The sequence below is a fragment of the Bacillus rossius genome, chromosome 1, assembly GCF_032445375.1.
Source record: "Bacillus rossius redtenbacheri isolate Brsri chromosome 1, Brsri_v3, whole genome shotgun sequence".
Taxonomy (NCBI): domain Eukaryota; kingdom Metazoa; phylum Arthropoda; class Insecta; order Phasmatodea; family Bacillidae; genus Bacillus; species Bacillus rossius.
In genome coordinates, this window is record NC_086330.1 from 72,772,344 (window position 1) to 72,798,767 (window position 26,424).

At 33.9% G+C, this 26,424-nt stretch overlaps 2 long non-coding RNA genes across 2 annotated transcripts; one reads left to right on the top strand and one right to left on the bottom strand.

The window, feature by feature from the left end:
* Positions 1 to 10,257: 10,257 nt before the first annotated feature.
* Positions 10,258 to 13,432, bottom strand: LOC134537655 (uncharacterized). Its single transcript, XR_010076020.1, has 2 exons — positions 13,085 to 13,432; positions 10,258 to 11,175 (listed from the first exon to the last, which is right to left on the bottom strand). It is a non-coding gene; the product is annotated as an uncharacterized LOC134537655 (long non-coding RNA).
* Positions 13,433 to 13,473: 41 nt separating this feature from the next.
* Positions 13,474 to 16,530, top strand: LOC134537652 (uncharacterized). The gene is made up of 2 exons (XR_010076019.1): positions 13,474 to 13,704; positions 15,614 to 16,530. It is a non-coding gene; the product is annotated as an uncharacterized LOC134537652 (long non-coding RNA).
* The last annotated feature ends 9,894 nt before the right edge of the window (positions 16,531 to 26,424 follow it).

Sequence of the window (26,424 nt, forward strand, 5' to 3'; positions counted from 1 at the left end):
AACTAATTTTGTATTATTGTTTCAATAAGATTTCTAATTTGTTGTATTTTCATTAAGAATTTTTTTTTTTTCACTATACAGCTACGTAAACAGAATTTGAGCACAGTAGCTGATATCTTTGTGCATCTAGATAAAGTTTTATCTTAATTGTCTTACACACACTCCCTAAAATTAGTAGCTATTTTACATCATTATGATAATATTATTATACTTTGTTTTGCAATTGTGACTTCCAAGGTGGCATCAAGGTTTAATATTTGTGTTTTTTCCTAAAAGTCGAGCTAGGTCGAGCTAGTCACCAAGCTGCGCAAAAGTAAGGGTCCTCTGCGCCAACGAGCCACGACCCGGTCCTCTAGGTGAAACATCCTATGACCACAGAGTGTCACTGCGTTAGATCCCCAGCACTCAACCTTTGGACGACCTATGTTCAAACCCCCTCTCAGGCAGTGTGAACTTTTATGCCCGCTATGGAAGATCCGACGGCAAAATTAATTAATTAAAATTTAGTTATGTTTATTAGGATTATAATATTAGATGTAATGATTTTACATATATATTTTTGTATTAATTAAATTTGATTGCGAGGTTTAATATGAAATAATATTAAATTATAATCACAATTAATAATTAGATAACTTAACTTTTAAAATATATTTTACCAAATAAAATATTTTTCAGAATCTAAATATTATGGTTTTTACAGTCTGTGTTTGTTTTAATCTTTTTTTCTAAATTCATCTAAATTCGTTGATCTTTCGGGCTTCAAACCCGATCTAACTCGGGGTGAAATTCCCTCGTAGGTATCTTTGCTTCAGCCTGTTGGTCTAATCAACCATCAGAGCTTGAACATATTGATCCTATGTGAGTTAATAAATATAGTTTTCGGGGCTGAGGTGAACTTAGCTTTTTGAGCAAGTATAAAATTATATAATTTAGTTTGATCCATCATCAGAGTGAGCAGGACTTGGACCCATGCCTTCGACTTCTTGTGGACAAACAAATATGTACAGGGGTTTTCATTCCCATTTAGATTGTAAGTTATAGGGGTATACAATCCCCATATATCACTGAGTGCTCAAGGACGCATTTCCCTTGTTTTGGCCACAGTAATTTCGGCTTTCCCTCACAGTACCCACTTTGTGAAGCTACACGATGTCCAACATCTGAGATCCACGTGATTCAATATTTACTTTATTAACTAATTATGTGTGATCATTACATATAATTTTAGATTTATCATATGCTAAATATTAAAATTTAATTTTAGTCTCTTGACCTAACAATATTTGAAACTTACTTTATTAATAATGCACCCACAATAACTATCTATAATTATAAATTTTCTTTAAGAATAAGAATTTTTCTAATAAATTAGTTTAAAGTGACCCCACTTAGTAATTGAGATTATCTGTAAGGTATTACCACCTACTTTAACCAGTAAGTTTATTCATTTCCCTCTATCACGACCCGACTCCCTCTCTTAACTCAACGCGACTGCAGGTGCATCTAATGTTAGTAGTAGTATACAGGCGAACCTGGTAACTTGCTGAACTGAAAAGTTATTTTGTTGCATTTGTTTTCCCTGTGCTTCGCATATTAGCGGTGGAGTATGTGCCGTTTAATTTTTGTCAGAATTCTGTACACTCTTATCAAACCTTTTTCATCCTAGTTCTCTTTCCCTGGTTTTCGGCGCACTCTAGTGGCCGTGTCCTTAAGTATCTCCCTCTCTCTCTCTTCTTTGGCCACCAGAGAGCACTCTTGTTTCCCCCCCCCCCCCCCCTTTAGCTCCATGCTGGTTGCAAGACACTTAGCGCTAGATTTGCGAGTCGAAGTTAAACTTAGTTCGACTGCGCCTCCACAAAGCGCGCAGCGCTCAACGGCTATAGAGGTTTTTACCAAGCAACAGATCTTTATTTTACCTTACCTCGGACGTCTTCGGCTCCGTTCGGCGCTGAGCCATCCCCATTCCCCCCCCCCCCCCCCCCCCCACGAGGCCTTCCGGGTCCCAGCAACCTTTTTTTTTAGACGATCTAGCTGCCATGATGGAATTCATTCGCGGGCTGTTGGGCTGACTACATCGGCGTCTCTGTCGAGTTGTACCTCGACTAGTCGAGTTGCACCTCGACTAATAAATTGCGTGTATATCTGCCTTCTACTGCGCTATAGGATGTAATTGTCTCGGCCGAGGGAATTTTTCCCTAAACTTTTCTTTATCTTCTGTTAGTTAGTCAGGCAACCCGAATAGCTACGTTTTAGTATTTTTTTTATTCTTTTCTATGTGCTTCCGTGACATCTCCGCGTCGCGCGTCCGAACTGGCGATCGCCCAACATGAGTAGTGTTATGTCCCTCAACACATATTCAGATTGCATTCCTCACTCCCGTATACAATCACCATGTACCAACGACTGACCCGCTGGCCGCCATCATTACACACTGTCCTCTATTTACACTGCAGGCCTACCAACCTAACTACCCCACATTTCCTTTATAGCACTTCCCCCCTTAAGATTTCTACACATAGTCTTGCAGCTTCCCCGGTACCATTCTCGCCCTGGTGGATCTCCTGGGCGGCTGTGCGCGTATCATCTCCATCTGCAGTCCCTCCCATGGCTCTGGCCCATGGTCACGATGATGTTCAAACCCTCTGAAAGGGCTGCTGCTGTGGTCTGGTGTTGATGCTCCCACCGGTGATGTCCCCGGCAGCTGTTGCTGTTTACCCTTCCGCTCCTTCCAATTCTCTGCCGGTTGCTCCTGTACGGTCAGTGGTACCTGTGCCGGCTCCATCGGAATAGGGTGCCGCTGTATGGTCGCTGGGACCTGCGTTGGCTCTGTCAGAGCCATCCCGTCAGTCGGCATGAGCTGACGCAGGGTGGTACTGCCACGATTGGTCGCAGCACAGCCATCAGTACACGTAACTGACACTGCCTGGCTTGATGGATGTGCCACTTTGTTGCTCAGCAATTGGTCTACGTGACGTCTATACACGTTGCCGTTCTTATCTTGGGTTGTGTATGTCACGGGCCCTTGTTTGGATACAATGGTTCCTGGTATCCACTTACGAGTCCCTCTGTAGTCATGAAGAAGCACCTGCTGCCCAACTAAAAAAAACCTGCCCCTGTGGTGGTTTGCGACCTCTTTGGTCTCCTCGCCTTGAAAACTTGGTCTGGGGCGTATCTGGTCCAGCACCGTTCTTATGGTCTCCCCATTAGGAGTTCTGCCGGTGTCTTATGAGATTCTCCCAGTGGCGTTGTGCGCAACGCCAACAACATTCGAGCGACTCGTGTGTGCCAGTCTCCTGCTCCCATTTTCCGCAGTTTGTTCTTCACCGTCTGCACCATGCGCTCCGCTTGACCGTTTGTGGCTGGATGGAATGGTGGTGTGCGCATTCGTACAACTCCATTCTTCGTTAGGAATTCTTCCATCTCTCGGGACACGAAAGCTGTCCCGTTGTCTGAGACCAGGTACCGGGGAATCCCATGGCAACTGAAGATCTCTCATAGTGCCTGGATAACCGCACCTGATGACATGTTATGCATTGCCTTCACTTCTGGCCATTTTGAGTGCGCATCCACCACAATGAGGAAAACCTTCTCCTGGAAAGGACCCAGGAAATCCATGTGTAGCCTAACCCATGGCTCACTCTCCGTTGCCCATTTCACCTCCTTCACTTTGGGCGGGTTGGCTCGCTGCTGCTGGCAGATTGCGCACTGACCTACCATTTGCTCGATGTCCCTGTCCATTCCTGGCCACCACATATAGCTCCGGGCAACCATTTTAGACTTGACAATTTCGTCATGTGCGGCATTAAGGACCATCAACAGTTCCCTGCGACGCCCCTCTGGAATAACCACCCTATTTCCCCACAAGAGACAGCCCTTGTGGAGGGATAACGCCTCTCCTGTTCCAATATGGCCGCAACTCCTCAGAGTCTGCATTCCTGCCCTGCCAACCTTGGCTTGTGTGCTGCTTTACTTGACGGAGGACAGGGTCCCCGTCGGTCAACTGCGCCAGTGTCTCAGCATCGATTGGTGGCTCTGGCATGGCCTCAAGCATGAGCACATCACCAACAGTTGGTACCTGTATGTTCCCAGTGGCAATGGGTAGCCGGCTGAGGGCATCGGCAGGGGGTATCTTGGTTCCCGGCAAATACACTATCTGGAAGTCGAACATCGAGAGCCATAAGCTCCATCGTAAGAGGCGTGGCGACAGAATATCTGGTGTTTGCCGCTTGGGGTCCAGCAGTCGAAACAGGGGTTTGTGATCTGTCAAAATAGTAAAATGCTGGGCTGTCACATACTTTCGAAATTTGGTCACCCCAAACATCACAGCCAGTGCCTCTTTATCGAGCTGGGAGTAGTTCCTCTCATGCCGGGTCAGAGTGCGCGATCCAAAGGCCAAGGGCACTTCTTTGCCATCATCGGTAACGTGTGCCAACACTGCACCTACTCCATAGTCTGATGCATCACATGTCAGCGTTAAAGGCTTAGTTAAGTCATAATGAGTGAGCACCTGATCAGACTGTAATAGGTTCTTCGCCTTTCACAACGCCTCAGTATGCTCCGACCGGTGTGGGAGAGAGCCCCGTCCCGCGGCGCGCCAGGCTGCAATTACATACTAGCATACTTGCGGAAACACAGAATATTCACAGCTAAACGAAACATTAATCACAACAAGTTTACAGAATTAATAAATTATATACAATATTTACATACTCGTTGAGGCCCGTGACCATTTGGAAAATACACAAAAACACAGAATCCTCTCTTGCACAAAAAGGCTCATTAGCCCGCTAGGGCGCACGCGGGTGCGTCCCTGGCCGTCGCACTTCACTGGGGAAAAACACACTACCTCAGGCCCCCGTCGGTGGCCAGGTACGGCCTCTACACCTGAGAGGGTACGACGACTGTCGTCAATACATATTCATTGCTACTGGGAAAACATTTCCTTTTACAAAATATTTAACACAATTGACACCTACGTAAAATATCGTAGAATTAGATCACGCCCAAAAATGTACTATTTTCGACAATGTTTAACTATTTGTGTACACATAAATCGTGCATCCGCCATGATTTCAACTGGCTGCTAATTCCCGATCGGCAGTTTTTCGACAGCAATTGTATACTCGAAACATACCGATTGTTGGCTTCCGAGAATCGAAAGGTTCCGAGTTGATGAAAGTAGGTAACTTAGAATACCATATTGTAGAAAGCTTCCGATAATCGTGGCATCACGATCGGGAACTCTTTTCCGAGAAACTTAGAATAAACCCCCTGGACTGCTTTCTCGGCTTCTCGCGTCATTAGATTCTGTCATTGTTTTCGCGCATGTGCACAGGTAGGTTATTTAATTACAGCACAGCAGTAAAGCTGGGTTCACAATTGAAAAAATAACAGTAACATTAACAGTAGGTCGTGTGCATAGGATATGAACGCCATGTTTCCTAACCTAACGATTCACAATAGCAGAAAGTTGGTCGTGTGCATGGGAGCAAGGTCGTGGGCATAGGAGTGAAATGAATATATTTTATTTCGGTCGCGTACGCATGGCACAACAGCCAATGAGAGAAGAGCAGGGTGCTTTTTTGGCGGGACTAGAAATATGTTTATATTTATTAAACATATTGTGGTAAGAAAATGTCGAGATAAAAGTAGTATCGTTATTTTGAAAGTTAATATGTTTATTTACTAACACTGTTAACAGATGTCGCATAGTTCGCGAAATTTCATTGGCTGAAATTAACAGTAAGAATTCAATTGTGAACCGATTTCGCAGTTCGCACAGGTCGTGTGCATGGCTTGCTATGCACTCCAGGGGGGTGACAATAGATAGGACAAACTGAATCCTTAAAAATTGGATCATACCATGTTTAACCAACATCGGGAAAAAAATATTACAAGTTTTGATCTCTTTAGTTTATTACATATCCAGTTGTTATAATTACATAGTGTATTGTATTGTCTCGTGGTAATAATGGGATTTGAAAGTAAAAGTATATATTTTTAAAATGTCACTGAAAACTAGATGCTGCGTGGCATATTGCCAAAAACGAAAATTAGAGCACGTTGGCCTGTCGTTCTCCATATTACCTGCTACTGTTTTTGAAGTTGAAAATTAAAAATAAATAATGGAATGGAAAATATATATAATAAACAGAAATAAAAATTAATTACTTAACGATCATCAGTTTCAATCTGGCTGTATTATTTGAACTTTACTAGTACAGAAAAATATTACATAAGTACTATCTACACTTGTCAAACTATTAGCAACATGAAATGGTGGTCTTGCGGATAAAGGCGTGGTATTACAGATCTATTGGTCGCGGGTTCGAATCCACCCTGAATCAAGGTTTTTTTCTTTTGCGGAAATTTTTTTTTCAATTGTGTAAATATTTTTATTATAAGGACTAACATAAAGCAATTTTACAATATCAGTAGCCTTTATCGAAAAAATATAAAATATGGCAACTACAAAGGTGCCAACTATCGGGCGCTAAACCTTTCTCAGGTTGTGTCTGGCTGTAAATTTTTCGTTGTCAAGTTGCAAAGAAATGGTATGATCGCAAGGGTTTTGTTTACAAATTTAAGCAAACGATCACTACTATGGGAGTGGCGCCTCTCCCTTTACTTACTCTATGTGCACTCGCTTAATTTATTTAATTGTGAACCCAGCTAAGGTTAATTCTACTACAGGTTGGGAAGATCAATGTTATAAGTTTGGCACACTATTTGGTTTCTCCGCCAGGTAGCAGTAGTGTTCCATGAGGGGGACATTTTCATCTGTTTCAATGCATTTAAATGGGCCGTTTGCATTTTTCAAAGTGAAATAACAATATGTGTAAAACTTCTCAGTTCGTTTTGAATTTAAAATTAGGATAGCTTAACTTTCATCTTTAAGTAATTTTTAATTTAGTTTTTCAATATGCCTAAGTGTTGTTTTGTGCCCGGTTGCAAAACTGGATGTAGTAGAGAAAGTACGACGCAAGCATTAACGTATTTAAGGCTCCTGCAGACGAAAAAAAAAGAGAATTATGGAACAGAAGGATCCCAAGGAGTGATAGAGATTTGAGGAAAACTGATAATGTATGTGAAATAAATTTCGAGGTTCGTGAAAATAAATTGTTTATCCTAACCAATTCCATCCCGACTTCCAGCTTGATAGTCACGTTAGGCTCTGTAGTAGGATGAGTTCGTTTGTATCAAACCAGATATAAAAATGGTATTACAACATGCATTATGATCTTTTTGTTTATGTTAAGGTTCGTGTTCGCTTCTGTATAATTAAAAAAAAACTTCAGGTTACATCTTATGTATGCCAATAACCCCAAAATTTAAAAAAAAAAATTGGCATTCATATTTTCAATACGTTTTGGGCTGTTGATAATTGTAATAGGTACTTTAAATATAAAATTTGCTCTTGGAAAATTTAAATAAAATTATTTATATTTTATCGAAAATCATTTAAGTAGTGTAATTTTTTCAAATAGCCTTTTAGTTTGCCATAATACTACTTACCACTAAGTAATATTTCTTTTGTTGCAATTTTCATTCAGGTTATCATTTTGCTCAAGGATTCCAATCTGTTGACTATATTTAACACATTTTTTTTAGATAACCAATTAAATCAAAATATTCTAATTGAAAAAGTTTTCACCAGAACTACATGTGTGTTAATTTAAATTTAAATGCAATTGCGCTTACTAGAGAAAGTTAACAGCACTTTGAAACTTTGTTGGCATTAATAACAATTCAATCTAAATTGTTGCTCAATCTTCCAGTAGACACAACACAGAGAACACACACTGTGCATTAAGGAACATAAAAAAACACATTGTGGAAGCCAGATGTCCTAAGATGATATATTTATAGACCTGTACAATTTCCTTTCACAACTAGGAAAATCTAAACGCACGTGACTTAGTACACAAGATCCTCAGTTTAATATAAAGTAGGAAAAATATATTTAACGAGTTAGGTTATATAAAGTAATTGAAGGGTAGAGGGGCTGGGGAAATCCGGGAGATAGGCTGTCCCGAGGGGTGTACAGAGGGAGGAGGGATCACCAGTGCAAGATCCAGAGGGAGTGGAGACGAACTGAACCAGGAAAACAGGTGTTTCTGGTGAGGACAGGGCGAGAGTGGAATGGGCTTGAGGGAAGGGTACTGAATGGGAGAGGAGGGACGGACTTCAGAAATTGGTAGAGCTAGAGGGGAGCTCCTTACCAACGGGTGTAAGCCCAACCACAAGTGTATAAAGATAATAATTTACTTTCCAACTGCCCTGAGTTCGCTCCAACCAACTGAAAAATATATCAATGCGTGCTGTAGGTACATTATTTAATATTTAAATTCATTTGAAGTCAATGACTATTTGAAGCTCATTCAAAATCCCTTTATTACCTTAATTGCATTTTGATTTTAAATATTATATTGGTTTAAATAAATTCATGCAAAAAATATTGATGAACAAAAAGCACAATTGATTTTAAAAAAAACATATGTGTGTGTGTGTGTGTGTGAATGAATGAAGTGATTTAAGTGTTCCAAACTTACAATACAAAATGAGATAACTATTTAATTCTTGTTAGGGTTGACTGTAATGTTACTCAACATTTTTATTTTTATACTTATATTTGAATACAACAAATGAGGGCTTATTATTGTGGATTGGGTTGAAAATGAGAAAATCCATTAACAACCACTTAGCTCGAACAATAATGTGCTCAAATTCAACTATGCACAGTTTTTAAAGAGCACAAATTGTTACAGGACATGAAGTGGCATGTGGCATACATGTTGAACACAGCTGTTATTACAGCGGTAATCTGTCAAGTAATTAGCAACTATGTATACACATTTCAGGAACAAATGATATTAAGAAATTATGTTCACGAAGTTCAAGGTGAAACCATCAAGATACCAAGAGGTAAAGTAACTTTAACAAAATCTGCAGTGCCAACTATTTATCCAAACTTTCCTTCATACTTGACACAGCGCAAGCCATACAGAAGAAAACTAGAGATGAGTGTAAGTTCATTTTTGAATCAAATACAATACTTGCTGCAGTTACGACCATTTAAATTTAAAATTTCAAAGTAACCAAAATCGCACTTAAAACAATTTACAGTTGCTGATGGCATTTTTACTTTTAATGAAAAATTTTTACCATACAGTAGTAAAGTGGTTTTTAAGATAATTACTTGATTTTATTCTACAGCATAGCATAGCTGTGAATTTTGTGTGTGCATTATGATAGTTTTTTTGCATTAAGTCCTACAAAATATTTTTTTTTCTTCATGGCAGGGGAAATTAACTTGCCTTTTTTTTTATCCGCAATTTTTTGGCTCTTCAGGAACATTGGATCTGCTGTAAAACAATTATGGCAGAAAAGTGCTCTATTTGCAGGGCAGGCATCACATGATATTTTATTTCATATCTTTTAAGTAAAACATAAAATTGAAAGAAATACATTTAAGTTTTATTATTAAAGGTATAGAATTGAGAATCGTAACATGAAATTCAGTTAATCTATGTTCACTTAAAGACTTGACTATAATTGTCTGTTTAAAATTACCTTATTGCAGTATAATTTGCAATGTTTATTAAAACTTGGGCACCAGCACAATTCAGAAGAAAAAAATTAAAAAAAAAAAAAAAGATGAAATATAACACATTACAGATGAAATTCTTTTAAATATTTTGAATGTATTACAATAGGAATAATAATTTTCAAAGTATTTGCTTTTCAATAAAACAAAACCTATGTGAGTTAATTTAATCACTGTTAAGTAAAGCTTTAAGGGAATTTTAATTTCAATCTGAAAAATTCCTTTACACTGGGCTTAGAAAATCCTATTTTATCACACAATGGTTTACAAAGAACGGCCCCAAATTAAAAATATAAACATGTGCAGCCAAAAAATTTCCAGAAAATGAGTGTTACTCTCATGAAGCAGGTAACTACAAATTGCTGTAAAAATTATGTAATTTCCATAATGCAGTTATTCATAATAAAAGTTACACACATCAAAATTTAAGCGATAATGGTACTTGTCATTGTTTTCTTTACCGAATAACTACCAGTGGCACTAATGAATTTATGAACACAATTTTCTTTTGCTTCCAAGAGCATTTTTGGGAATGATATGGGAAATATGGACTCTGCCAATTTATTCACATCCTGTGCACACAGCACATAAAAATTATTTTGTAAATTAAATATATATACTTGTTTTATTAAATAAGTACACAAAAATAATTTTATAGACAGTTTATTTTTTACCATTAATTATTTATATTTGTAACATGGGGAGACAACAAAAGTTTTACTTTAATTATTTTGATACTACTACAAATTAAAATTCAACTTACTAGGCTACACCAGACGTTAAATTATTAAGTTATTTGTATTGGGCATATGCATTAACTGAAATAATCCAATAATCACTGATGAAAACATTATATTTAAGAACTAAAAAAATTAATAAATTGTATGTCACCAGTATAGTTTTATATTTAACATTTTTTTATACAAACAACCTAGCTTAATAATTTAATTTACTTATCACACAAACACAATACATTGAGGGTAATTACATGATTAAAACTGGTTAGAAACTTACATGAAACTCACCTTAAAAAAAAATAATTTCTTATTGCTGTAAAAATTATAATGAAATTTTCATGCTTGTAGCTTTTCACAATGAAAACAGCTGCAGCTTTGAAGTTTAAACAGTAACAAGCCTGGTATAGAAAATATTTCTGGCACCGTAAATTACATAGAAAAAGTTGCACAAGTTTATTCCATACTAGACAACAACAAACCATGGAAAGGCCTGACTGTTGGATCAGATGATGAAAAGGTAAAACTCTAAATTTTGAAATATTTCAATATTATGTCTGTACATAACAAATAGGCTACTCAGAATTATTTGTTTAGTTAATTTTTATAATAACTGATATAAAAACAATACAGTAATAATTTAACATTAAAAGAAATATTTGCTTCTATTCATAATCTGCACTTAAAAATAAAGATTTTCCTGTATTGGAACATGAAAAATACTTAATGATTATTTCTTATGTAGACACTTCTTGGTTTCTTGGAGTATATTGACACATGGGAATTATCCACCAAATATCAGCCAGAATTGTTTCTTTCACCATCAACAGCCTGTGGAATAAGAGTAATGATAACATCAATCATTGAGTTGTCACATACACTTAATTCTATTGGCTTTCGTTACCTTCTCACATCAAAGGTCAACCAAAACATATTGGAGGTATGTATTATTTAAAAAAAACATTCATTGCTGATTTTTTAAAGCAAATAATAGCTAATTAACTAATCCTTATGTGATGTCTATAGGAAAAGTTCAATATTGCAATTGGAATTTAATTTTTTTGCCTTATAAAATTTTCAATAACTATATTTTAGACCTCAGAAAAAAATGTTATGAAATGCAGGAAAGTAATCAGTGTTGAAAATGAAAAATAGGGACAAATTTATGGACATATCAATTGTAGCATTCCCTGCCTCTGAGCACCTGGTGACGACAGAGAGGGCAGGAGCAAGAGACACTACATGCCAAGGGACAAATTAATTCTAGTGCAGGCTTAGTAATACAAATACACATATTATTTCACTGATTTTTCCAGCACAATTTGATATATTTAAAAACAATCAGCTAGTAATTTTAAAACGTGATAGTTACAATTGCTTATATTACTTCTCTAAAACATATGTTTTGACTTCAGTGAAATTCCATTGAAACATAAAAAATACAGCTTTGGTACTTCATTATAAAAGTTCACAATTTTAAAACATATTACATGGATATAGAATATATGTTTTAATTAAGTGTGGTACTTTGCAATGAGATTTCAATTTAATAAACAAATAATTAAATTGAGGCCATCACTTACAGCATAATAAATAAGTAAATTAAATATAAAAAATCCAACTTAAAACCTTTACACATATCTACATGGTGTATTCTCCACTCTTATGAAGGCAACCATGTGGTTGAAAATTTGAATTATTTTGTTTGTCCCGTTTCCATTTTAATAACTAATAGTTCTGCAACATACACATAAAACTAACCTAACCAATCATTCACTCCATTTCACAGTAATTTTAATGTAGCTAACCTAACGTTTCTACATGTTAAAACAGTATACTACAATAACATAATTTTTAAAAAATATGTCAAGAATTTTGATACTGTGAAAATGGTTGGTTAGGTTATATTTAGTAAGCTGCGTTTAAAATACTTAAATAGTGGGTGTGGACAGTTGGTTAGGTTAGTTACATTACAACGATTGAGATATTAAAATAGTCAGTGAGTTAGGCTAACTACAAAAAAAAATAGTAAAATCGTTTAGTTAAGAACCGCCCCTTTAAACTACACATCCAATGGCATTGATCTAATTATTTAATTTTTGCTTCACATAGTGCTTGAAGATTAAGCACAAAAGGAACAACCATTTACCTACCACATTTTATCCCTATTTCAAATTTCTAAACAAGCACAAATGCTGCAAGTAGATGGGTGCACCATACAAGCTCACTACACTCATAGTTTTGAAAACCAAATTTCACAGTGAAGCGATGAAAAGTTGAAAAAACAATTATTTTTCTCTTAAATATCTTAGTAAATCACCAATGTTTTGTGTCCGTAAATTTTAAATTCGGACTTGCTGTAACTGATAATGGAATATGGTATGTAAATTGTATTAGTGGCATGAATAAAATTTACGTTAAGCTTGGAAAGACTGTCGCATATCCCGAGAAATCAGTCGAATAATAACCAAGCGAAAGGTTGTTTATGTTATGCTTGCTATATTAACAAGTAAATCTGTAATTGAAGTACAAAGCTTACCTGCAGGTAAAGTGAAGTAAGGTAAAGTGAGGTCATGACCTCAACTTCACTTTAGTTATTATTCGCCTAATTTCCATTAATCTGAGAATCAACAACATTCACAAACTAAATAGTATAGTTACTGTGATATCAAACCGATAAAAACACAAACAAGCACATCTTTTTTCATCCAGACATAACTTACCTCAAATATTTGCTTACCTTCATATGCAGATTGCTCGCGGCGAAACATAAACGCAGTATAGCTTTTATTTACGTGCCCAAAAGGCACAAAGTTGTGAAATTTACACGTTCTTAACGGAAGACTTGTTCAATATAATTCTTGCAAACAAAAAGCACATAACTAAATACCATACCATTTTATTTTACTTCAATGCGGTTTTCTCACGTTCACCCTCAATGGCAGTGTGTAAAGTGTTACCCTTTCGCTACGCCAGCGCACCTAGCGGCAGAATTTTTCCCTGTGCCAAACTCGCCCATAAGAAAACCCGTTTTCTTCCTAACCTGTAGTAGAATTAACCTTAGTTAAGGTTTTCTTATGGGCGAGTTTGGCACAGGGAAAAATTCTGCCGCTAGGTGCGCTGGCGTAGCGAAAGGGTAACACTTTACACACTGCCATTGAGGGTGAACGTGAGAAAACCGCATTGAAGTAAAATAAAATAGTCGGTATGGTATTTAGTTATGTGCTTTTTGTTTGCAAGAATTATATTGAACAAGTCTTCCGTTAAGAACGTGTAAATTTCACAACTTTGTGCCTTTTGGGCACGTAAATAAAAGCTATACTGCGTTTATGTTTCGCCGCGAGCAATCTGCATATGAAGGTAAGCAAATATTTGAGGTAAGTTATGTCTGGATGAAAAAAGATGTGCTTGTTTGTGTTTTTATCGGTTTGATATCACAGTAACTATACTATTTAGTTTGTGAATGTTGTTGATTCTCGGATTAATGGAAATTAGGCGAATAATAACTAAAGTGAAGTTGAGGTCATGACCTCACTTTACCTTACTTCACTTTACCTGCAGGTAAGCTTTGTACTTCAATTACAGATTTACTTGTTAATATAGCAAGCATAACATAAACAACCTTTCGCTTGGTTATTATTCGACTGATTTCTCGGGATATGCGACAGTCTTTCCAAGCTTAACGTAAATTTTATTCATGCCACTAATACAATTTACATACCATATTCCATTATCAGTTACAGCAAGTCCGAATTTAAAATTTACGGACACAAAACATTGGTGATTTACTAAGATATTTAAGAGAAAAATAATTGTTTTTTCAACTTTTCATCGCTTCACTGTGAAATTTGGTTTTCAAAACTATGAGTGTAGTGAGCTTGTATGGTGCACCCATCTACTTGCAGCATTTGTGCTTGTTTAGAAATTTGAAATAGGGATAAAATGTGGTAGGTAAATGGTTGTTCCTTTTGTGCTTAATCTTCAAGCACTATGTGAAGCAAAAATTAAATAATTAGATCAATGCCATTGGATGTGTAGTTTAAAGGGGCGGTTCTTAACTAAACGATTTTACTATTTTTTTTTGTAGTTAGCCTAACTCACTGACTATTTTAATATCTCAATCGTTGTAATGTAACTAACCTAACCAACTGTCCACACCCACTATTTAAGTATTTTAAACGCAGCTTACTAAATATAACCTAACCAACCATTTTCACAGTATCATAATTCTTGACATATTTTTTAAAAATTATGTTATTGTAGTATACTGTTTTAACATGTAGAAACGTTAGGTTAGCTACATTAAAATTACTGTGAAATGGAGTGAATGATTGGTTAGGTTAGTTTTATGTGTATGTTGCAGAACTATTAGTTATTAAAATGGAAACGGGACAAACAAAATAATTCAAATTTTCAACCACATGGTTGCCTTCATAAGAGTGGAGAATACACCATGTAGATATGTGTAAAGGTTTTAAGTTGGATTTTTTATATTTAATTTACTTATTTATTATGCTGTAAGTGATGGCCTCAATTTAATTATTTGTTTATTAAATTGAAATCTCATTGCAAAGTACCACACTTAATTAAAACATATATTCTATATCCATGTAATATGTTTTAAAATTGTGAACTTTTATAATGAAGTACCAAAGCTGTATTTTTTATGTTTCAATGGAATTTCACTGAAGTCAAAACATATGTTTTAGAGAAGTAATATAAGCAATTGTAACTATCACGTTTTAAAATTACTAGCTGATTGTTTTTAAATATATCAAATTGTGCTGGAAAAATCAGTGAAATAATATGTGTATTTGTATTACTAAGCCTGCACTAGAATTAATTTGTCCCTTGGCATGTAGTGTCTCTTGCTCCTGCCCTCTCTGTCGTCACCAGGTGCTCAGAGGCAGGGAATGCTACAATTGATATGTCCATAAATTTGTCCCTATTTTTCATTTTCAACACTGATTACTTTCCTGCATTTCATAACATTTTTTTCTGAGGTCTAAAATATAGTTATTGAAAATTTTATAAGGCAAAAAAATTAAATTCCAATTGCAATATTGAACTTTTCCTATAGAAATCACATAAGGATTAGTTAATTAGCTATTATTTGCTTTAAAAAATCAGCAATGAATGTTTTTTTTAAATAATACATACCTCCAATATGTTTTGGTTGACCTTTGATGTGAGAAGGTAACGAAAGCCAATAGAATTAAGTGTATGTGACAACTCAATGATTGATGTTATCATTACTCTTATTCCACAGGCTGTTGATGGTGAAAGAAACAATTCTGGCTGATATTTGGTGGATAATTCCCATGTGTCAATATACTCCAAGAAACCAAGAAGTGTCTACATAAGAAATAATCATTAAGTATTTTTCATGTTCCAATACAGGAAAATCTTTATTGTTAAGTGCAGATTATGAATAGAAGCAAATATTTCTTTTAATGTTAAATTATTACTGTATTGTTTTTATATCAGTTATTATAAAAATTAACTAAACAAATAATTCTGAGTAGCCTATTTGTTATGTACAGACATAATATTGAAATATTTCAAAATTTAGAGTTTTACCTTTTCATCATCTGATCCAACAGTCAGGCCTTTCCATGGTTTGTTGTTGTCTAGTATGGAATAAACTTGTGCAACTTTTTCTATGTAATTTACGGTGCCAGAAATATTTTCTATACCAGGCTTGTTACTGTAAAACTTCAAAGCTGCAGCTGTTTTCATTGTGAAAAGCTACAAGCATGAAAATTTCATTATAATTTTTACAGCAATAAGAAATTATTTTTTTTTAAGGTGAGTTTCATGTAAGTTTCTAACCAGTTTTAATCATGTAATTACCCTCAATGTATTGTGTTTGTGTGATAAGTAAATTAAATTATTAAGCTAGGTTGTTTGTATAAAAAAATGTTAAATATAAAACTATACTGGTGACATACAATTTATTAATTTTTTTAGTTCTTAAATATAATGTTTTCATCAGTGATTATTGGATTATTTCAGTTAATGCATATGCCCAATACAAATAACTTAATAATTTAACGTCTGGTGTAGCCTAGTAAGTTGAATTTTAATTTGTAGTAGTATCAAAATAATTAAAGTAAAACTTTTGTTGTCTCCCCATGTTACAAATATAAATAATTAATGGTAAAAAATAAACTGTCTATAAAATTATTTTTGTGTACTTATTTAATAAAACAAGTATATATATTTAATTTACAAAATAATTTTTATGTGCTGTGTGCACAGGATGTGAATAAATTGGCAGAGTCCATATTTCCCATATCATTCCCAAAAATGCTCTTGGAAGCAAAAGAAAATTGTGTTCATAAATTCATTAGTGCCACTGGTAGTTATTCGGTAAAGAAAACAATGACAAGTACCATTATCGCTTAAATTTTGATGTGTGTAACTTTTATTATGAATAACTGCATTATGGAAATTACATAATTTGTACAGCAATTTGTAGTTACCTGCTTCATGAGAGTAACACTCATTTTCTGGAAATTTTTTGGCTGCACATGTTTATATTTTTAATTTGGGGCCGTTCTTTGTAAACCATTGTGTGATAAAATAGGATTTTCTAAGCCCAGTGTAAAGGAATTTTTCAGATTGAAATTAAAATTCCCTTAAAGCTTTACTTAACAGTGATTAAATTAACTCACATAGGTTTTGTTTTATTGAAAAGCAAATACTTTGAAAATTATTATTCCTATTGTAATACATTCAAAATATTTAAAAGAATTTCATCTGTAATGTGTTATATTTCATCTTTTTTTTTTTTTAATTTTTTTCTTCTGAATTGTGCTGGTGCCCAAGTTTTAATAAACATTGCAAATTATACTGCAATAAGGTAATTTTAAACAGACAATTATAGTCAAGTCTTTAAGTGAACATAGATTAACTGAATTTCATGTTACGATTCTCAATTCTATACCTTTAATAATAAAACTTAAATGTATTTCTTTCAATTTTATGTTTTACTTAAAAGATATGAAATAAAATATCATGTGATGCCTGCCCTGCAAATAGAGCACTTTTCTGCCATAATTGTTTTACAGCAGATCCAATGTTCCTGAAGAGCCAAAAAATTGCGGATAAAAAAAAAGGCAAGTTAATTTCCCCTGCCATGAAGGAAAAAAAATATTTTGTAGGACTTAATGCAAAAAAACTATCATAATGCACACACAAAATTCACAGCTATGCTATGCTGTAGAATAAAATCAAGTAATTATCTTAAAAACCACTTTACTACTGTATGGTAAAAATTTTTCATTAAAAGTAAAAATGCCATCAGCAACTGTAAATTGTTTTAAGTGCGATTTTGGTTACTTTGAAATTTTAAATTTAAATGGTCGTAACTGCAGCAAGTATTGTATTTGATTCAAAAATGAACTTACACTCATCTCTAGTTTTCTTCTGTATGGCTTGCGCTGTGTCAAGTATGAAGGAAAGTTTGGATAAATAGTTGGCACTGCAGATTTTGTTAAAGTTACTTTACCTCTTGGTATCTTGATGGTTTCACCTTGAACTTCGTGAACATAATTTCTTAATATCATTTGTTCCTGAAATGTGTATACATAGTTGCTAATTACTTGACAGATTACCGCTGTAATAACAGCTGTGTTCAACATGTATGCCACATGCCACTTCATGTCCTGTAACAATTTGTGCTCTTTAAAAACTGTGCATAGTTGAATTTGAGCACATTATTGTTCGAGCTAAGTGGTTGTTAATGGATTTTCTCATTTTCAACCCAATCCACAATAATAAGCCCTCATTTGTTGTATTCAAATATAAGTATAAAAATAAAAATGTTGAGTAACATTACAGTCAACCCTAACAAGAATTAAATAGTTATCTCATTTTGTATTGTAAGTTTGGAACACTTAAATCACTTCATTCATTCACACACACACACACACATATGTTTTTTTTAAAATCAATTGTGCTTTTTGTTCATCAATATTTTTTGCATGAATTTATTTAAACCAATATAATATTTAAAATCAAAATGCAATTAAGGTAATAAAGGGATTTTGAATGAGCTTCAAATAGTCATTGACTTCAAATGAATTTAAATATTAAATAATGTACCTACAGCACGCATTGATATATTTTTCAGTTGGTTGGAGCGAACTCAGGGCAGTTGGAAAGTAAATTATTATCTTTATACACTTGTGGTTGGGCTTACACCCGTTGGTAAGGAGCTCCCCTCTAGCTCTACCAATTTCTGAAGTCCGTCCCTCCTCTCCCATTCAGTACCCTTCCCTCAAGCCCATTCCACTCTCGCCCTGTCCTCACCAGAAACACCTGTTTTCCTGGTTCAGTTCGTCTCCACTCCCTCTGGATCTTGCACTGGTGATCCCTCCTCCCTCTGTACACCCCTCGGGACAGCCTATCTCCCGGATTTCCCCAGCCCCTCTACCCTTCAATTACTTTATATAACCTAACTCGTTAAATATATTTTTCCTACTTTATATTAAACTGAGGATCTTGTGTACTAAGTCACGTGCGTTTAGATTTTCCTAGTTGTGAAAGGAAATTGTACAGGTCTATAAATATATCATCTTAGGACATCTGGCTTCCACAATGTGTTTTTTTATGTTCCTTAATGCACAGTGTGTGTTCTCTGTGTTGTGTCTACTGGAAGATTGAGCAACAATTTAGATTGAATTGTTATTAATGCCAACAAAGTTTCAAAGTGCTGTTAACTTTCTCTAGTAAGCGCAATTGCATTTAAATTTAAATTAACACACATGTAGTTCTGGTGAAAACTTTTTCAATTAGAATATTTTGATTTAATTGGTTATCTAAAAAAAATGTGTTAAATATAGTCAACAGATTGGAATCCTTGAGCAAAATGATAACCTGAATGAAAATTGCAACAAAAGAAATATTACTTAGTGGTAAGTAGTATTATGGCAAACTAAAAGGCTATTTGAAAAAAAGGTAAATATGTATTGTACGGATTAGCGCCAAAAAAAATCTTACAAATATGAAATAACTTTCATTATATGCTATCTTACGTCCTCTTTTCAGAACCGCCTGCGGAGATAAAAAATTCCAAATACTTTTGGAGATATGGCCGTTCTTATTTTGCTATACCAGACGTGTGTAATAATTTGACCGTCGCCATTTTATATTTTGCCGTGTGCGCGTGAATGTCTAAATAACATAAATTTTCCATTATGTAAGGTTAGTTACATTATAAATACTTCAAAATAAACCGAAATTAAAAATAATATCAATTTATTTTACATGTTGTATAGTTTTAAGTATTTATAATGTAACTGACCTGACCTAACAAAATGGGACAAAGGTAGATTAGGTCAGGTCAGCTACATTATAAATACTTTGAAACTGAACAGACATTAAAAATAATAAAATTAATTTTATTGGTTGTTTAGTTTCAAAGTATTTATAATGTAGCTGACCTGACCTAACAAACCGGGAAAAAGGATGAACAGAATAAACTCACGTAAGTTTCTTTTTACATGATGTATTCGTTTACGTGAGAGTCCTAAGATCCACATAAAGTTCTGCCATTCCCGATTACACCCGAATATTCACCTTCGGCCAACCTCGGGATTTATTTATTTTTGCGCAGGAAAAATGAATTGAAATATTAAAAGTGGTCGGATAGGTTAGATACATTAAAACACTTTAAAACCATTTGGATGGTTAGTTAGGTTAGTATAGCTACAATAAAATAAACAGAGAAATATTAATAAATAAACCCGAGGTTGGCCGAAGGTGAATTGTTCGGGTGTAATCGGGAATGGCAGAACTCTATGTGCATCTTAGGTTTCTCCGTTCGGGAACATCGCAAAAAAAAAAAAATGATACTTGTAAACAAGCAACCGTTATCGCCGCACGAGTGCACAGGATGAAAATTAAAAAATTTGATATCTCCAAAAGTATTTGGAATTTCTTATATCAGCCGGGTTTAATGAAAAGAGGAAGTTTAAGAGCACAGAATAAAGGTATTTTCGGATTTTTAAATTTTTTTTTAAAAAAAATCCCCAAAAAATGAAGATTAAAAAATTCGATATCTCCTAAAGTAATTGGAATTTTTTATCTCCGCAGGCGGTTCTGAAGAGAGTACGTAAGATAGCATATAATGAAAGTTATTTCATATTTGTACGATTTTTTTTGGCGCTAATCCGTTTAATACATATTTACCGAAAAAATTACACTACTTAAATGATTTTCGATAAAATATAAATAATTTTATTTAAATTTTCCAAGAGCAAATTTTATATTTAAAGTACCTATTACAATTATCAACAGCCCAAAACGTATTAAAAATATGAATGCCAATTTTTTTTTTTAAATTTTGGGGTTATTGGCATACATAAGATGTAACCTGAAGTTTTTTTTTAATTATACAGAAGCGAACACGAACCTTAACTTAAACAAAAAGATCATAATGCATGTTGTAATACCATTTTTATATCTGGTTTGATACAAACGAACTCATCCTACTACAGAGCCTAACGTGACTATCAAGCTGGAAGTCGGGATGGAATTGGTTAGGATAAACAATTTATTTTCACGAACCTCGAAATTTATTTCACATACATTATCAGTTTTCCTCAAATCTCTATCACTCCTTGGGATCCTTCTGTTCCATAATTCTCTTTTTTTTTCGTCTGCAGGAGCCTTAAATACGTTAATGCTTGCGTCGTACTTTCTCTACTACATCCAGTTTTGCAACCGGGCACAAAACAACACTTAGGCATATTGAAAAACTAAATTAAAAACTACTTAAAGATGAAAGTTAAGCTATCCTAATTTTAAATTCAAAACGAACTGAGAAGTTTTACACACATTGTTATTTCACTTTGAAAAATGCAAACGGCCCATTTAAATGCATTGAAACAGATGAAAATGACCCCCTCATGGAACACTACTGCTACCTGGCGGAGAAACCAAATAGTGTGCCAAACTTATAACATTGATCTTCCCAACCTGTAGTAGAATTAACCTTAGTTAAGGTAAGGTTAATTCTACTACAGGTTGGGAAGATCAATGTTATAAGTTTGGCACACTATTTGGTTTCTCCGCCAGGTAGCAGTAGTGTTCCATGAGGGGGTCATTTTCATCTGTTTCAATGCATTTAAATGGGCCGTTTGCATTTTTCAAAGTGAAATAACAATATGTGTAAAACTTCTCAGTTCGTTTTGAATTTAAAATTAGGATAGCTTAACTTTCATCTTTAAGTAGTTTTTAATTTAGTTTTTCAATATGCCTAAGTGTTGTTTTGTGCCCGGTTGCAAAACTGGATGTAGTAGAGAAAGTACGACGCAAGCATTAACGTATTTAAGGCTCCTGCAGACGAAAAAAAAAGAGAATTATGGAACAGAAGGATCCCAAGGAGTGATAGAGATTTGAGGAAAACTGATAATGTATGTGAAATAAATTTCGAGGTTCGTGAAAATAAATTGTTTATCCTAACCAATTCCATCCCGACTTCCAGATTGATAGTCACGTTAGGCTCTGTAGTAGGATGAGTTCGTTTGTATCAAACCAGATATAAAAATGGTATTACAACATGCATTATGATCTTTTTGTTTATGTTAAGGTTCGTGTTCGCTTCTGTATAATTAAAAAAAAACTTCAGGTTACATCTTATGTATGCCAATAACCCCAAAATTTAAAAAAAAAAATTGGCATTCATATTTTCAGTACGTTTTGGGCTGTTGATAATTGTAATAGGTACTTTAAATATAAAATTTGCTCTTGGAAAATTTAAATAAAATTATTTATATTTTATCGAAAATCATTTAAGTAGTGTAATTTTTTCAAATAGCCTTTTAGTTTGCCATAATACTACTTACCACTAAGTAATATTTCTTTTGTTGCAATTTTCATTCAGGTTATCATTTTGCTCAAGGATTCCAATCTGTTGACTATATTTAACACATTTTTTTTAGATAACCAATTAAATCAAAATATTCTAATTGAAAAAGTTTTCACCAGAACTACATGTGTGTTAATTTAAATTTAAATGCAATTGCGCTTACTAGAGAAAGTTAACAGCACTTTGAAACTTTGTTGGCATTAATAACAATTCAATCTAAATTGTTGCTCAATCTTCCAGTAGACACAACACAGAGAACACACACTGTGCATTAAGGAACATAAAAAAACACATTGTGGAAGCCAGATGTCCTAAGATGATATATTTATAGACCTGTACAATTTCCTTTCACAACTAGGAAAATCTAAACGCACGTGACTTAGTACACAAGATCCTCAGTTTAATATAAAGTAGGAAAAATATATTTAACGAGTTAGGTTATATAAAGTAATTGAAGGGTAGAGGGGCTGGGGAAATCCGGGAGATAGGCTGTCCCGAGGGGTGTACAGAGGGAGGAGGGATCACCAGTGCAAGATCCAGAGGGAGTGGAGACGAACTGAACCAGGAAAACAGGTGTTTCTGGTGAGGACAGGGCGAGAGTGGAATGGGCTTGAGGGAAGGGTACTGAATGGGAGAGGAGGGACGGACTTCAGAAATTGGTAGAGCTAGAGGGGAGCTCCTTACCAACGGGTGTAAGCCCAACCACAAGTGTATAAAGATAATAATTTACTTTCCAACTGCCCTGAGTTCGCTCCAACCAACTGAAAAATATATCAATGCGTGCTGTAGGTACATTATTTAATATTTAAATTCATTTGAAGTCAATGACTATTTGAAGCTCATTCAAAATCCCTTTATTACCTTAATTGCATTTTGATTTTAAATATTATATTGGTTTAAATAAATTCATGCAAAAAATATTGATGAACAAAAAGCACAATTGATTTTAAAAAAAAACATATGTGTGTGTGTGTGTGTGAATGAATGAAGTGATTTAAGTGTTCCAAACTTACAATACAAAATGAGATAACTATTTAATTCTTGTTAGGGTTGACTGTAATGTTACTCAACATTTTTATTTTTATACTTATATTTGAATACAACAAATGAGGGCTTATTATTGTGGATTGGGTTGAAAATGAGAAAATCCATTAACAACCACTTAGCTCGAACAATAATGTGCTCAAATTCAACTATGCACAGTTTTTAAAGAGCACAAATTGTTACAGGACATGAAGTGGCATGTGGCATACATGTTGAACACAGCTGTTATTACAGCGGTAATCTGTCAAGTAATTAGCAACTATGTATACACATTTCAGGAACAAATGATATTAAGAAATTATGTTCACGAAGTTCAAGGTGAAACCATCAAGATACCAAGAGGTAAAGTAACTTTAACAAAATCTGCAGTGCCAACTATTTATCCAAACTTTCCTTCATACTTGACACAGCGCAAGCCATACAGAAGAAAACTAGAGATGAGTGTAAGTTCATTTTTGAATCAAATACAATACTTGCTGCAGTTACGACCATTTAAATTTAAAATTTCAAAGTAACCAAAATCGCACTTAAAACAATTTACAGTTGCTGATGGCATTTTTACTTTTAATGAAAAATTTTTACCATACAGTAGTAAAGTGGTTTTTAAGATAATTACTTGATTTTATTCTACAGCATAGCATAGCTGTGAATTTTGTGTGTGCATTATGATAGTTTTTTTGCATTAAGTCCTACAAAATATTTTTTTTTCTTCATGGCAGGGGAAATTAACTTGCCTTTTTTTTTATCCGCAATTTTTTGGCTCTTCAGGAACATTGGATCTGCTGTAAAACAATTATGGCAGAAAAGTGCTCTATTTGCAGGGCAGGCATCACATGATATTTTATTTCATATCTTTTAAGTAAAACATAAAATTGAAAGAAATACATTTAAGTTTTATTATTAAAGGTATAGAATTGAGAATCGTAACATGAAATTCAGTTAATCTATGTTCACTTAAAGACTTGACTATAATTGTCTGTTTAAAATTACCTTATTGCAGTATAATTTGCAATGTTTATTAAAACTTGGGCACCAGCACAATTCAGAAGAAAAAAATTAAAAAAAAAAAAAAAGATGAAATATAACACATTACAGATGAAATTCTTTTAAATATTTTGAATGTATTACAATAGGAATAATAATTTTCAAAGTATTTGCTTTTCAATAAAACAAAACCTATGTGAGTTAATTTAATCACTGTTAAGTAAAGCTTTAAGGGAATTTTAATTTCAATCTGAAAAATTCCTTTACACTGGGCTTATAAAATCCTATTTTATCACACAATGGTTTACAAAGAACGGCCCCAAATTAAAAATATAAACATGTGCAGCCAAAAAATTTCCAGAAAATGAGTGTTACTCTCATGAAGCAGGTAACTACAAATTGCTGTAAAAATTATGTAATTTCCATAATGCAGTTATTCATAATAAAAGTTACACACATCAAAATTTAAGCGATAATGGTACTTGTCATTGTTTTCTTTACCGAATAACTACCAGTGGCACTAATGAATTTATGAACACAATTTTCTTTTGCTTCCAAGAGCATTTTTGGGAATGATATGGGAAATATGGACTCTGCCAATTTATTCACATCCTGTGCACACAGCACATAAAAATTATTTTGTAAATTAAATATATATACTTGTTTTATTAAATAAGTACACAAAAATAATTTTATAGACAGTTTATTTTTTACCATTAATTATTTATATTTGTAACATGGGGAGACAACAAAAGTTTTACTTTAATTATTTTGATACTACTACAAATTAAAATTCAACTTACTAGGCTACACCAGACGTTAAATTATTAAGTTATTTGTATTGGGCATATGCATTAACTGAAATAATCCAATAATCACTGATGAAAACATTATATTTAAGAACTAAAAAAATTAATAAATTGTATGTCACCAGTATAGTTTTATATTTAACATTTTTTTATACAAACAACCTAGCTTAATAATTTAATTTACTTATCACACAAACACAATACATTGAGGGTAATTACATGATTAAAACTGGTTAGAAACTTACATGAAACTCACCTTAAAAAAAAATAATTTCTTATTGCTGTAAAAATTATAATGAAATTTTCATGCTTGTAGCTTTTCACAATGAAAACAGCTGCAGCTTTGAAGTTTTACAGTAACAAGCCTGGTATAGAAAATATTTCTGGCACCGTAAATTACATAGAAAAAGTTGCACAAGTTTATTCCATACTAGACAACAACAAACCATGGAAAGGCCTGACTGTTGGATCAGATGATGAAAAGGTAAAACTCTAAATTTTGAAATATTTCAATATTATGTCTGTACATAACAAATAGGCTACTCAGAATTATTTGTTTAGTTAATTTTTATAATAACTGATATAAAAACAATACAGTAATAATTTAACATTAAAAGAAATATTTGCTTCTATTCATAATCTGCACTTAAAAATAAAGATTTTCCTGTATTGGAACATGAAAAATACTTAATGATTATTTCTTATGTAGACACTTCTTGGTTTCTTGGAGTATATTGACACATGGGAATTATCCACCAAATATCAGCCAGAATTGTTTCTTTCACCATCAACAGCTTGTGGAATAAGAGTAATGATAACATCAATCATTGAGTTGTCACATACACTTAATTCTATTGGCTTTCGTTACCTTCCCACATCAAAGGTCAACCAAAACATATTGGAGGTATGTATTATTTAAAAAAAACATTCATTGCTGATTTTTTAAAGCAAATAATAGCTAATTAACTAATCCTTATGTGATGTCTATAGGAAAAGTTCAATATTGCAATTGGAATTTAATTTTTTTGCCTTATAAAATTTTCAATAACTATATTTTAGACCTCAGAAAAAAATGTTATGAAATGCAGGAAAGTAATCAGTGTTGAAAATGAAAAATAGGGACAAATTTATGGACATATCAATTGTAGCATTCCCTGCCTCTGAGCACCTGGTGACGACAGAGAGGGCAGGAGCAAGAGACACTACATGCCAAGGGACAAATTAATTCTAGAGCAGGCTTAGTAATACAAATACACATATTATTTCACTGATTTTTCCAGCACAATTTGATATATTTAAAAACAATCAGCTAGTAATTTTAAAACGTGATAGTTACAATTGCTTATATTACTTCTCTAAAACATA